This window comes from Salvia hispanica, chromosome 4, assembly GCF_029641045.1.
Source record: "Salvia hispanica isolate PSC_SH4W2 chromosome 4, Shi_PSC_v1, whole genome shotgun sequence".
NCBI classification, from domain to species: domain Eukaryota; kingdom Viridiplantae; phylum Streptophyta; class Magnoliopsida; order Lamiales; family Lamiaceae; genus Salvia; species Salvia hispanica.
The window spans coordinates 29,502,991-29,518,288 of NC_142695.1; positions in this window are offsets into that span (position 1 = coordinate 29,502,991).

A 15,298-nucleotide genomic window follows, 5' to 3' on the forward strand; every position below is an offset into this window, starting at 1 on the left:
GATCTACTAGAACATTCTAATGGATATGTAATTAAGGGCAAGAAAGGCATGATTGGAAGCTTATAAAGACCTTCGTGGTCTTAGGCAAGCATCTAAATCAGAGTATATGTGTTTTATCAAAATTGTCAAATGTCTGGAATTTGACTTTTGCCCATTGCAGTGCTGTAAGCACCAGGAAGTTGAAAGTGCATTAAATGTGGTATTATTGGTACTCTACGATAATGAAATCTACAAAATTTGCAAACAACTAAGATTGGCATCTAGCGTAGGAAACTGGTGGTCTACCCAGTTTAAGATAAATGATTTAAGAGAAACCAATTGCATTCTTAGCATCTAAGTCCTTTTAAGAATGCTAGAAAGAATGTTGAGATTCTCTCAGGAATCATATATCTACACATTGCTTGGAACATTTAAGCATTAGAAATTCCATGAAAAGGTTTATACCTCTCAAGATGGAATTGTCTTGTCTCTGGTCAAGTGTCGTTTGACGCTTAGTGAGATCAAGAATAATGAGACTAGTTTCGGAGATAGTTGTCTCATGTATGCTATGATGTGTACTAAGTTTGATATTAGTTGTGCTTATTCATAGCAAGTATATATCATATTAACCATGGCAAAGGATTTTGATTGAGGTAATGAATATACCCTAGTTCTTGAGAAAGACTAGTAACTATATTCTAGTTTACCAGTCATTCATGTAATGTCCTTGGGGTTACACTGTCTTAGTTTTATGACTAATCAGTGATCGAGTAAGTCATCCTCTGAATATGTGTTTACCTTAGGAATATCTTCCTAATAGCTTTAATCGTAAGTTTGAGTACGCCTACGAGTATTATTTTTTTATTACTCTAGTAAAGGCTAACTCAAGGGACACACGAGTTTATTAAGCTAAGCAATCACATATGGGGATGAAATTAATTAAAGATCAAGTATGCAGCAAAGACATTATGGTGAAAAAGATATAATCAGAGAACAACCAAGCAGATTTTTCTTTCACCTTGTGAAATGAATGGTAGTTCGATATATCTAGTATCAATATCTGCTTTGTGTATAAGTGGGAGAGTTTTTGGCAGTGGGTATACTCGAAAGCATGTTTTGAGTATAAGTGGGAGATTGTTAGGTTTGGTATACTGAAAAGCATGTTTCGAGCAAGTTTCACTCGAATAGAATCGTGCTTGTATACGTAAAACTCTACAATCCACTTTTAACCCGATTCAGTATTATTCGAGCAGTCTCGCACGAATAGAATCACTATTATTATTACATTGTGTTTGCTTGTGCATTTATAAGATGTTTTACAAACATTTAAATGCATAAGAAGCAAACAAAGTCTAAGTCTTTTGCTTAGTAGACTGGTTGTGGGCGTCGTCCACTTTAAGGTAACACAGTCGGTTCTATGCAATGCTTTGCAAATGAAAAAGAAGAATTTCACAACCCAGATAGGCTTAGACTACCTATCGTGAAAGGTTGCAATGTCAGTCCGATTATTTCTAAGCCTTTCTGAAATAAGATGACGTTGGTGTGGTATAGCACTGAATGGATCTAACAGCAAGACGTGTCTTTATGCTATCTACTAAAAGACTAGGTCTTGATAAAATACTATTTCTTAATCTACATACGTTAGCATTGAGCATACGGTATTGATTATGCACTACTTTGACTTATCAAATGGTGCGGGTTTTTCGCAATCCAATAATCCTGATATATTGGGTAGTGGTGATTAATATCCAGCGGTGCTAGGATTGCTATTATGTTGAAACGTGCGCGAGGTGAGTCTCGTTTGATAATGTCCTCAAGAGGAGCTCGAACAAGGTTTTGTTATTCGGAAAACTGGCCAGTTGGAGTTTTATTACTCTATGAATAATAAATAAATGATTCTTGCTAAGTCCACTCTTGGAATTAATAAGATTTTAATTAATTAAGTTCATAGCAGACATTGATTAATTAATGGACATTCATATCTTAAGCGCGGGAAATAAATAATAAACAAATTGGAAACCCGGATTACATGTAATTTCGAATTTGGATGGGGAGAGTTCAATATTACTTCTGTAGTGGCTGCTCGTAATATTCCAATATAAGCTTGTATTAAATTGTGGGTTCAATTTAATTAGTAAAAAGCTAATTGGGCGAACCCATATCCAAAACCTTCCATAGATCCCTGTCTGGGCCCAAAAGGAACTTAATATTAATAGGAGAATAAAGGAGACATAATAATCACAATTTTCATATTTGTAATTTTCGAAAATTTCAGCTTCCCCAGCTGTAGGAATTTTCGAATTCCACTCCTTTTCCCAAAAGGATTTCTTCTGTCTTCTTTATTCGAGTCCTAGTATTTTGATAAGATCATCCCACCCTGATATCGAGATACAGTTCGGGAACCAGAGAGAAGATCCGTGGTCTAGTATTGAAGATCATCATGTGGAGAAGGCGCGAGCAATCAACGATTCTTTGGAGAATCAAATCGGTAACCCTAAACCGTAGAATACCTGTTTTAGGATATATTTTCTTTGAGCATGAATTGTTTGCGTTCTAGCATGCAATTATCCGTTTAGCATGTGAATTGATTAATCTCATAATCGGTCAAATAGATCCTTATCTGATTTATTTGTTTTGTACAAGTCTTCCGCTGTGCAAGGGGCACCAAACCCCAGCAATTGGTATCAGAGCCAATTTTTGGCTCTGATTATGTGGATTAATTTCATGTTATGTGAATTGCTTGAATGCATGTTTTTCTTCGTTGCGTTGCGTGGTTGTTAATTTTCGAATTAATGAATATAACGTATGAACGAAGAATTGAAAAGCCGTGACATGTGGAATTTAATTAGCCAATACATGTAGTCAAAATAACATCATCATTACGTGTAATGATTGCTCCAATTATTTTGTTGTTGAATCAATTAGTTGATGACTACCCATGTTTGCAAAATCGATTCAATTCGGAGGCAATTTCGAGTCATCCCCGACAACAGCGGCGACCGGAGGGCAGCTCCTCGCGTGTCCACGCGGAGCAGTGGTGTTCGGGGCAGCGCCGGCGCCAGCGAAGCGTCAACGACGCAGCAGCCGCTGCGAAGGTGCCATCGCAGTTGCGACGACGAAGCAGCAGCGGTGACGCAGTGATGATCACTCAAATAGAATCTGTCAAGATGATTCGATTGGAATATCCTAGAGTGACAGAATGTTTTGAGGATCTTTTGATCACTCAAATAGTTTCTGACACAAGTCATCGCCTAAAGTAACAAGAAATGACTATAAGAAGGTTTAACTGAAAGGTAGAAAATCTTCAGAAAAATAGTCGTTGTGTTACTATTAGAGGAAAGTAACATGATAGATGATGAATTCATAAAGGCTGCATTTTTTCTTAAGTCCTAGTTCAGTTGAACAAAAGACTGGATATGGAAATGGGAGAGCCTGGATTGTCATCGAAGTTTGTTTAAAGCGAGAAAAGATGCTTTGTGAGTTGGATTGACCTATTTTATAGAAGGACAATGACTTACATGACAATGCAACTTCTAAGTAAGAGATCTTGATCCAGTTAGGTTTTTGTTGCAGTGGGAGCTAATAATGTTCAACTATTGTTTTATAGTTGATGCTTAAGGCATCATAGTATTAAAATAATATAAGTGCGACATGATTGAGTATTCAACAACACATCAACTTCTTAATCATTGAATGATAAAGTATTTATGGCTCTTAGGCCAAGAAAATACTTAGAAATTGTTCGAACTGATCTAGACTATCAAGATTTTAATATTTCGTTAAATGGCTTGAGAGTTGAGAAAGTCTATTTGATGCACTATGAGTTAGAGTCATTTGATTTTTCAAGAGATTCAGAATACTTATAGAAGTGCAACATAGAAAGACTAGCAAGTCTTAATGGTTTACACCATAAGGAGACAAGCAAAGGGTTATGATCAGTAGCGGGAGTCTAATCTCCATTGACGAATCCAAGCATTCATCCAATGAATGGGATAGTTATGTAAGAAGGAATCGAAGTCTTTCTAAGACAAGTTTGATTATGTGATGAGTTGTACTCATTAAAATCTTATCATTGATGGGATAAACATTAAAGAAACTACCAACATCAGTACCTTCTACAAAACACGAGCTGTGGACTAGAGCGTCTCTAGTCTAGCACATCTCAAGGTGTAATGTTGTTCCAACACGTGTTGGAAAAGTGTCCAAGAAATTGGAGTTGAGTACTGAGGCATGTTTTAAGGTTTTTCCCAAATGATGTAAGGTTATAAGTTCTGTAATCTTCAAAGATATAATTCTTGTATGAAGATCTAGAGATGAACTACAAGCCTAACAGCGTGATAACTCTCAAAATAAGGAGAGAGATATCGGATTTTCCACATTACCAAGAAGTCATATCATTAGAAACTTTTGCACTAATAAAATCAACTTCAGTACCTAAGATTGTAAGAATCATATAGTAGTGGGAGCGTTCCACTGGAACACAACAAGTTCATGGGTCTAAGAGTGTCGTAAGACTCAGTCTTAGATCAACTTGAACATAATCCCTTTAACTACAATGTAGTATTGGTTCATTTGGATATTCATCTTTGAAAAGGTGATAGATTTCAAACTACAATCTAAGATAGACAACATGTTTTACAAGACTTGCAAAACTACCTATAGGCTGTGTCAGTCAGTGGGAGCTAGTATATTTGCAAGTGTAAATATGGATCTCAAAAGGCTAGACAATGACAATGGGTTATGCCCAAAGAGAATTATCTTCTCGCTATCGTTGTGCTAGGATTTATTTGATCCTATTGTCTATTAGAACTTACATAAATTAGAATGTATGTATTATGATTGTCAAGACAGCCTTCTATAAATAGAAGTCTTGAGGAAATGATCTACTAGAACATTCTAATGGATATGTAATTAAGGGCAAGAAACGCATGATTGGAAGCTTATAAACACCTTCGTGGTCTTAGGCAAGCATCTAAATCAGAGTATATGTGTTTTATCAAAATTGTCAAATGTCTAGAATTTGACTTTTGCCCATTGCAGTGCTGTAAGCACCAGGAAGTTGAAAGTGCATTAAATGTGGTATTATTGGTACTCTACGATGATGAAATCTACAAAAGTTGCAAACAACTAAGATTGGCATCTAGCGTAGGAAACTGGTGGTCTACCCAGTTTAAGATAAATGATTTAAGAGAAACCAATTGCATTCTTAGCATCTAAGTCCTTTTAAGAATGCTAGAAAGAATGTTGAGATTCTCTTAGGAATCATATATCTACACATTGCTTGGAACATTTAAGCATTAGAAATTCCATGAAAAGGTTTATACCTCTCAAGATGGAATTGTCTTGTCTCTGGTCAAGTGTCGTTTGACGCTTAGTGAGATCAAGAATTATGAGACTAGTTTCGGAGATAGTTGTCTCATGTATGCTATGATGTGTACTAAGTTTGATATTAGTTGTGCTTATTCATTGCAAGTATATATCATATTAACTATGGCAAAGGATTTTGATTGAGGTAATGAATATACCCTAGTTCTTGAGAAAGACTAGTAACTATATTCTAGTTTACCAGTCATTCATGTAATGTCCTTGGGGTTACACTGTCTTAGTTTTATGACTAATCAGTGATCGAGTAAGTCATCCTCTGAATATGTGTTTACCTTAGGAATATCTTCCTAATAGCTTTAATCGTAAGTTTGAGTACGCCTACGAGTATTATTTTTTTATTACTCTAGTAAAGGCTAACTCAAGGGACACACGAGTTTATTAAGCTAAGCAATCACATATGGGGATGAAATTAATTAAAGATCAAGTATGCAGCAAAGACATTATGGTGAAAAAGATATAATCAGAGAACAACCAAGCAGATTTTTCTTTCACCTTGTGAAATGAATGGTAGTTCGATATATCTAGTATCAATATCTGCTTTGTGTATAAGTGGGAGAGTTTTTGGCAGTGGGTATACTCGAAAGCATGTTTTGAGTATAAGTGGGAGATTGTTAGGTTTGGTATACTGAAAAGCATGTTTCGAGCAAGTTTCACTCGAATAGAATCGTGCTTGTATACGTAAAACTCTACAATCCACTTTTAACCCGATTCAGTATTATTCGAGCAGTCTCGCACGAATAGAATCACTATTATTATTACATTGTGTTTGCTTGTGCATTTATAAGATGTTTTACAAACATTTAAATGCATAAGAAGCAAACAAAGTCTAAGTCTTTTGCTTAGTAGACTGGTTGTGGGCGTCGTCCACTTTAAGGTAACACAGTCGGTTCTATGCAATGCTTTGCAAATGAAAAAGAAGAATTTCACAACCCAGATAGGCTTAGACTACCTATCGTGAAAGGTTGCAATGTCAGTCCGATTATTTCTAAGCCTTTCTGAAATAAGATGACGTTGGTGTGGTATAGCACTGAATGGATCTAACAGCAAGACGTGTCTTTATGCTATCTACTAAAAGACTAGGTCTTGATAAAATACTATTTCTTAATCTACATACGTTAGCATTGAGCATACGGTATTGATTATGCACTACTTTGACTTATCAAATGGTGCGGGTTTTTCGCAACCCTATAATCCTGATATATTGGGTAGTGGTGATTAATATCTAGCGGTGCTAGGATTGCTATTATGTTGAAACGTGCGCGAGGTGAGTCTCGTTTGATAATGTCCTCAAGAGGAGCTCGAACAAGGTTTTGTTATTCGGAAAACTGGCCAGTTGGAGTTTTATTACACTATGAATAATAAATAAATGATTCTTGCTAAGTCCACTCTTGGAATTAATAAGATATTAATTAATTAAGTCCATAGCAGACATTGATTAATTAATGGACATTCATATCTTAAGCGCTGGAAATAAATAATAAACAAAGTGGAAACCCGGATTACTTGTAATTTCAGATTTGGATGGGGAGAGTTCAATATTACTTCTGTAGTGGCTGCTCGTAATATTCCAATATAAGCTTGTATTAAATTGTGGGTTCAATTTAATTAGTAAAAAGCTAATTGGGCGAGCCCATATCAAAAACCTTCCATAGATCCCTATCTGGGCCCAAAAGGAACTTAATATTAATAGGAGAATAAAGGAGACAGAATAATCACAATTTTCATATTTGTAATTTTCAAAAATTTCAGCTTCCCCAGCTGTAGGAATTTTCGAATTCCACTCCTTTTCCCAAAAGGATTTCTTCTGTCTTCTTTATTCGAGTCCTAGTATTTTGATAAGATCAGCCCACCCTGATATCGAGATGCAGTTCGGGAACCAGAGAGAAGATCCGTGGTCTAGTATTGAAGATCATCATGTGGAGAAGGCGCGAGCAATCAACGATTCTTTGGAGAATCAAATCTGTAACCCTAAACCGTAGAATACCTGTTTTAGGATTTATTTTCTATGAGCATGAATTTTTTGCGTTCTAGCATGCAATTATCCGTTTAGCATGTGAATTAATTAATCGCATAATCGGTCAAATAGATCCTTGTCTGATTTATTTGTTTTGTACAAGTCTTCCGCTGTGCAAGGGGCACCAAACCCCAGCAAGTTATTACTTTAATAGAACGAGTCACCTAACTTATGCTCATACGATGCACACGTTGATTACAAAATTAGAATTGTCAATCCTAACACGTAACTCCATAAAGCTCCTAAGACCTTTGAAAAGTCCTCACTCTCAATTAACAGTGTCGTTTTAAGGGAAGCTAACTGTAGCGTCTACTAAGTGAATCTAACTCGCTAGAACTCTGTCACAGTTATGAAGCAAGCTATATTAAATCATACAAGATTGTGTCACTCAATCATGCAGCATCAAAACTACTTAGGGAAGAAACAAAGTAAAAACAAAACGGATATTAAATAGAAAATTGGAATTGTGTAACCAAAGTCGTTACTAACACATCCCTAGAATACTATGAGTTTAGTTACACATGATGAAAATCCAATCCTTGTTGTAGAAGGAAAAGATCTTCAAAATATGGTAAATCTTTGAGCAAATCTAAGGCATCTCGAATTCGCCGTCTATCTCTGGCGGGCCGGCGGTCGCCGCGTTGGAGTCTAGAGAGTATGTTTCCTCGGCGGTGGACCGCCGCACGACTTCCGGCCGTCGCCGGGCGAGACTTCTCTTCCAAGCGTATTTTTCCGAGGCGGACCGCTGCATTAATCTGCCCGCCGGGCGCCGGCGGTCGTCGCACACGTCCGCGGCGGTCGCCGTCTAACTCCAGATTTCCAAACTTTGCGTTTTGGCTCCCTTTTTCGGCTCAATTATGCACGTTTCTCACAAAACACGTCAAAATACCAAAATAGACAAAATATGCAAATAATGGACGTGTAGAGTGACTTTGACATAAAAACGGACCAAATAACGGCCTTGAAATAGTGCAAAATCCGAGCGTATCAACTCCCCCAAACTTACATTTTTGTTTGTCCTCGAACAAAACAATAAAGACACAAGAATAGGCGCACGGATTGCACAAGGACTAGACGTCATAATTGCCTCAAAAGATGGAAGAATAGATTAAGCATGTATTAACGCAATCAAATCAAGGAAGGCTTATTAGTGCACTTTCATTACTAACTCGTGGAACCCCTTGAATTCAAGCCCTCACATGTGGAAAACTTCCAAAGATGGGAAGTGTTCTCTCACTCTCGAAGTGTATGAAGGTAATGTGTATATAAGCACTCAAATCATGCATCATGCAAAGTTTACCATAGGCCTGCTCAAAGTCTAATCCCTCCTCTACTAGATGTGATTAAGCATCAAAAGTCCGAAAGGTCTTTATCTTTTGTCGTAATGTAGGCTCTTTAGTAGGTGAGAAATATTTGGCTAAAAAGTGACTAAAGATAAAAATATCCCAAGTAGAGTAAAATTGACTCCACTTTTCTAAACCCAAGACATTTTTAACACTTTATTTTTCTCCTTCAACTCACTTTCCAAACCTTTGATTTTCATTTTTTTTTTCTTTTTCACAAACTTTCACACTTTTTCTTTTCCTTTCTTTCATTTTCTTACACATCCTTTCTAAGATTAAGCACATACTTGGAATTTTTCTATTTCACAACTCGTACTTTTCTTTACAATTAAGCATACTACTTTTTATACTTTCCTCCTCATCTCTTCAATTCCTTTACAAAAGATATAAATACTAACTAACCCAGGAAATTGTCCCCATTATGTTGGCTTCCAAAGAATAAGCTTAAAGGCTCAAAATTGGCTCCAAAGGAAAAAATTTTAAAAATTTGAGACGGTCGAAAATTTTGGATAAAAGTAGGCTAGAAAGATGGCCAATCATCCTCCTAAATCAACTTAAACAGTATGTAGACTTAGGCAAGACTAGGAGCAAGTTCTAGAAACATATACATGCATGCATATAAATCACACAAGAATGAAATTTAGGCTCAAATCCTCACAAGGTATAAGCATGATTCAAGGCGAACAAGCAATTCACTAATTATGCACCTTTTCACCAAACCATCAAATCAAAACGTTAAGCCACACTTAAACATAGATGGAATGTAATATCATCGGCAACTCAGTCTAAAGTGTGTCCCTAAGCATGCGTGTTTCTATGTTCTTTATGTTAAGTTCATGACATATTTTCACAAGAAATTCACCTTCGGGTTTTAAAAACAAAACAAAAAACAAAAACCTACTAAAACCTAAGACAAAAAAAAACTAAACTCACGGTCCACCACTTCATCCCCCCAAACTTATTTACAACAAAGTGTAAAATAAGTTTGTAGAGTCGGTAGGGATGTGAGTGAACTACTAAAAAGAAAACATACCTTGAAAAATTTCGCCTAGAGGCTTGACGAGGCGAAAATCCGAAAAATTTTGAAAAATCGCGCTAGAAACTGTCCCCAGGTGCGGCCTGTCCGGCGGTCGCCGCACATCAACAGATTGTAACAGCGAGATGGTGGCGGCCCGCCGCAACACATGCGGCGGTCGCCACGTAAGGGTCAGAACCTGCGAAAAATTTCAAAGCAGAAAGTTAAACCAAAACCAAAAATACTTAGAAATTAAAGCAAAAATTGTCAAAAATGGTTGGGTTGCCTCCCAACAAGCGCTTATTTTTCGTCTTTAGCTTGACGTTCTTTGAAGTTCATGAGTTATCCCCCATCGTGAGGATTCCTTTGGGATGCCTTTGTACCAACAATCTTAGTCTCTGCCACCGCGAATGGAACCAACTTGTTGAGAACTTTCTTCCACCATTTGAATTTTCCATTCGAGGTTTTGATCACGTAGATTTCGGGGGCATCTTGAGGTTGAGTCTTCTTCTTCTTTCTCTTGGTTTTTTCCTGCAAGGTAGGCTTAGAAGGATTAGGCTCGCCCTTTTGAGGTAAAGTGTTAACAATGAAAATAGTAGGGTTAGAAAGATCTTCCCCTCCAAATGGATCATTAGGCTTAGACATATCGGTCACCATGACCTCCCTGCAATCATGCTCCATCTTAGCTTGTTTCGCATCTTCATACTTAAGCATCGCGCTTTCGATGTTGTAGGTCGACTTTCTTCTATGGTCACTAATTATGATTTCTCCTCTACCTACATCAATAAGAGCTTTGCATGTGGCTAGAAAATTTCTGCCTAAAATCATAGGAACTTGTTTATCAACTTTCATGTCTAAAATAAAGAAATCGGCAAGGAATATGAAATCATCAACTTTCACCAATACATCCTCAATTACCCCTACCGCATTAACCGCAGTGTTATCGGTCATCCTTAGGCAGATATCTGTGGATTTGAGCGGCCCGATGTTGAGCTTCTCGTAGTACTCCAATGGAATTATGTTGACGCTAGCTCCAAGATCACAAAGAACCTTGTCTACCTTACCATTCTCAATAGAACAGCGAATGATGAATTAGCCAGGGTCCCTCTGCTTGACAGTCCTTTGCTTTTGGATGATATCACTACAGTGAAGAGGTAGCTTTAGATAAGATTTCTAGAGCTTTTGCTTTTTCATCACCGTTTCTCTCAAGAGCTTGGCATACCCCGGTATTTCCTGCAATGTATCAACAAGAGGGAGGTTAGTATGACATTTACAGAACATATTTAAGAACTGTCGAAATTTCTCTTCAAGCTTGAATGGCTTCCTCGGCTGGAAGGGGAGTACAATCCCATTGTGCCGCACAAGTTCCTTCTTGGCGGGCGCCTCTGCCTCTTAAGTGGCGGACCATTGTGGGGTTTGCAGCGGTCTGCCAGGCGTTGGGCAGGATCCAAACTGTGCCCCAGTGACGGCCCGCTGCAACGTATGCGGTGGTCCGCTGGGTGTCGGACAGTCCCCAAAACTCGTTCCGGAGGTGCTGGCTTCATCCTTGTTGATACCGACAACCTTGACAACAGCCTTGCCTTTATCCTCCATTGTCTTCTTTTGGAATTGATCCATTTGTAACTTAATAATGGACATAGTGGAGGCAACAACCCACTTTCAAGCTTGGTCAGTCTTTCCTCTACAACTCCCATCTTGGTCTCGTTGTTCTTTCTATCCTCAAGCATTAGCTCTAAGATCTTTTGGATGTCGGCCTCATATTTGTCTTCCTTGGTAGGTGGCCCCACTCTTTTTTCTTTGCTCACATTGAACCCTGCAGGTGATTGGACAAAATTAAGATTATTAGCATGAGAGATATGTGGATGTGGGTGATTTCCATTATAATTATTAAAATTACCACCCCCCTGATTAGGGCGATAATTATTATTATAGATCCTGTTGGGATCACCCCCATTTTGGACATATTTGACATCTTTGATGACATTCCGCTCTTTGCCCGGAGCTTCTAATTTTTCAAGTCTTGCTCTGATGGATGCCAATTCTTGAGATGTCTCATTCCCGCATGGTCCCTTCACTGCATTTAGCCTTTCAGCTTTGTGCTTCTCTCTGGACCAACCCTGACTGTTGGTAGTTAATTCCTCTATCACCTCCATAGCAGCAACTCCTCCTTTCCTCAAGAATCCCCCATTTGCCCCTGAATCCAACAAACTAGAGATTTTTTCGTTAAATCCATTATAAAGGATTCCTACCTGATGGTCTATTCCAAAACCATGGTTCGGGAATTTGCGGAGAATAGCTTTGAAACGTGCGAGAGCTTCATATAGAGGCTCATCGGATCCTTGCATGAATTGAAAGATCTCACACTTAAGCTTTAGGATAGTGCCAGGCGGGTAGTACTTGTCGAGGAAGAGGACCACCAGATCCTTCCAATTTGTGGTTTTATCTGCAGGCAGACAATCATACCATTCTTTAGCAGCATCAATTAAGGAAAAGGGAAAAAGTCTTACCCTCACAATATCATCATCAACACCATTGATCTTGATTGTATTAGCTATTTCCACGAACTTGGTGAGATGTCGATTTGCGTCCTCGGTGTCTCTTCCTGCGAAGGCATTTTGTTCAACCCTATTGATTAAGGGGTATCCCCAACTTGAAGTTGTTGGCCTCTATCTGCGGACCTGCGGGAATGTCCACAATGTTACCATGACTAAACATATTCAAGACTGGAATTATCTCCCTTGCACGTTTTTCTTTTTCAGCTTTTGCCCGAGCTCTCTCTTCTCGCATCTCTTCCACCTCCTTTCGGAGGGCGACGATAAGATCGTGGTTGGTAGGCTCCGCCATCTTATTTTCTCCACAAGATATGCAAATCTGCACAACCTGCAGAAACTAAAAAAAGGAAAAATAAAAAAAAAATAAGTAAAAATAAAAATGAAAAATAAAAAAATAAAAATAAAAATCGAAAGCAGTAATATCCAAAGTAGTAAAATTGTCCGTTTGAAGATATCACTCCAAAGTGAATTGTCTTCCCCGGCAACGGCGCCAAAAACTTGATGCACTATTTTTTAGCACTAAATAAACCTGCAAGTATATATAGTATAGCCAAAGGTCAGTACCGGATATCGAACACTGGGAAGGCAAACACAAAGTGTCTATCCTCTACTAAGACTCAATTACTATTTGGAAAAGCAGTAGGTTTTAGAAAACTTTTGAAAACTAAAAACAATAAAAAGCATATAACAACTAAATGCAAACTGTAGCGTAACTCCATAAAGCTCCTATGACCCTTGAAAAGTCCTCACTCTCAATTAACAGTGCCGTTTTAAGGGAAGCTAACTGTAGCGTCTACTGAGTGAATCTAACTCGCTATAACTCTGTCACAGTTATGAAGCAAGCTATATTAAATCATACAAGATTGTGTCACTCAATCATGCAGCATCAAAACTACTTAGGGAAGAAACAAAGTAAAAACAAAACGGATATTAAATAGAAAATTGGAAGTTGTATAACCAAAGTCGTTACTAACACATCCCTAGAATCCTATGAGTTTAGTTACACATGATGAAATAAGCTAAACACATAGATTGAAGGGAAGACAATTTGAACATAAAACTAAAGCAAATAAAATCCGTAGGTTGAATCCTTGTCGTTCTTGATTTTCTTGAAATCCTTCTCCAACTCCTTGAAAAAGTGAAGTATTCTAGCTCTTGATCTCTATGAATTATTTTGCAAGTAGAAGCTCTCTCTTTTGATTAAGTTTGAGGTCTTATTTATAGGGAAAAGTCAATCCTTGTTGTAGAAGGAAAAGATCTTCAAAATATGGTAAATCTTGGAGCAAATCTAGGGCATCTCGAATTCGCAGTCTTTCTCTGGCGGGCCGCCGCACCTTGGCTGGCGGTCGCCGCGTTGGAGTCTAGAGAGTCTGTTTCCTCGGCGGCGGACCGCCGCACGACTTCCGGCGGTCGCCGGGCGAGACTTCTCTTCCAAACGTATTTTTCCGAGGCAGACCGCTGCATTGATCTGCCCGCCGGGCGCCGGCGGTCGCCGGTCGCCGTCTGACTCCAGATTTCCAAACTTTGCTTTTTGGCTCCCTTTTTCGGCTCAATTATGCACGTTTCTCACAAAACATGTCAAAATACCAAAATAGACAAAATATGCAAATAATGGACGTGTAGAGTGACTTTGACATAAAAAACGGACCAAATAACGACCTTAAAATAGTGCAAAATCCGAGCGTATCAGTCGGTAAAAAGCTCAAAGATTTGAGCATTCGCTACAGCCTCCAACTTTGAGAATCCATCCTTAATCCCCTAGCTTCTAGACAAGAGCTAAATCCTCCATAGCTTCGAAGCTCTTGTTTTCCCCTCCTCAACAAACTTACAATACAACTTCCCCATTACTTTAATTCAAATAAAATAAAAAGAAAAATTAATTGAATCATCCTCAAGCTCCAAGATTGCGAAATAAGTGAAATAGAGAGAAAAGAACATTTTTGGCCATGGAATACAGAGGAAAGAACATTTTTAAGTCACATCATTTGTTGATGTGACAGTCACACAGTACATGCTGCAACGCAACGTCATCATTGTAGGTAATTTGACAAGAATGCCATTTAAGGGTCTGAGGGTGTTATCGTCCGAAAAAACCTCGTTTGTGATTGTATATTTTGTTAGACCCCTCTGGTGCTAATTTTTTTTGTTATGGGTCACTGATGCAACAACTACAAATATTAGGGGTATTTGATGCAGTTCACTCATAAAGAAAAAATAATTCAAAAATTTACATAAAAAAATATGAGAAGATGAAACTCTCTACATATTAATATGTTAATGAATAAATAAAAAAATTTAAAGAAAGAATTAAATTTCAGTTAAATCATACATTTAAGTGAAAACTATATAACATGTACCCATCCAAATTATATGAAAATTAAAAAAAAATTAAATATTTAAATAACTTGTAACTAAACGAGATAGTTAAAAGTAAATACATATTGAAGACCTTAATTATAAAAAAAATAGTACTATTAAATTAATAAAGACTGTTAATAAAAAATACTAATAAAGAAAAAATGATTCAAAAATTTGACGTATATAAATATGAGATGATGAAAATATTTACTTATTAATATGCTAATGAATAAAAATGATTCAAAATCTTACTGCATTGATGTCCTACACATCTGCTCAAGTTGATATCAATCTCCACTTGAAGTTGATGATTGATCTTCTCTTTCACTCCTCCTATCACGGTCTTGATTATGGTTTTGTTTGAGGTTGTTTCCAATGATGTATGCAAAGATGTGCCAATAATTTCGCTCGATTTCCTCATTTTGCCTATTATCTTCTCAACCTCGGATTTGGAAAGATTGTTGAGGTAAAACATTTTCGAAGTGAACAATCTGAAATGGTTGTGGTATCATATTCACTTGGTTTGTCTTATAAATAGATGAGAAATTATTGGTAGGTTGTCTTACAATTAGATGCACACAACAACCAAGCCATAATGGAGTCAAGATTTCGTATACTGATAACACAATTCAAAGCAGTCATTCATATTCAT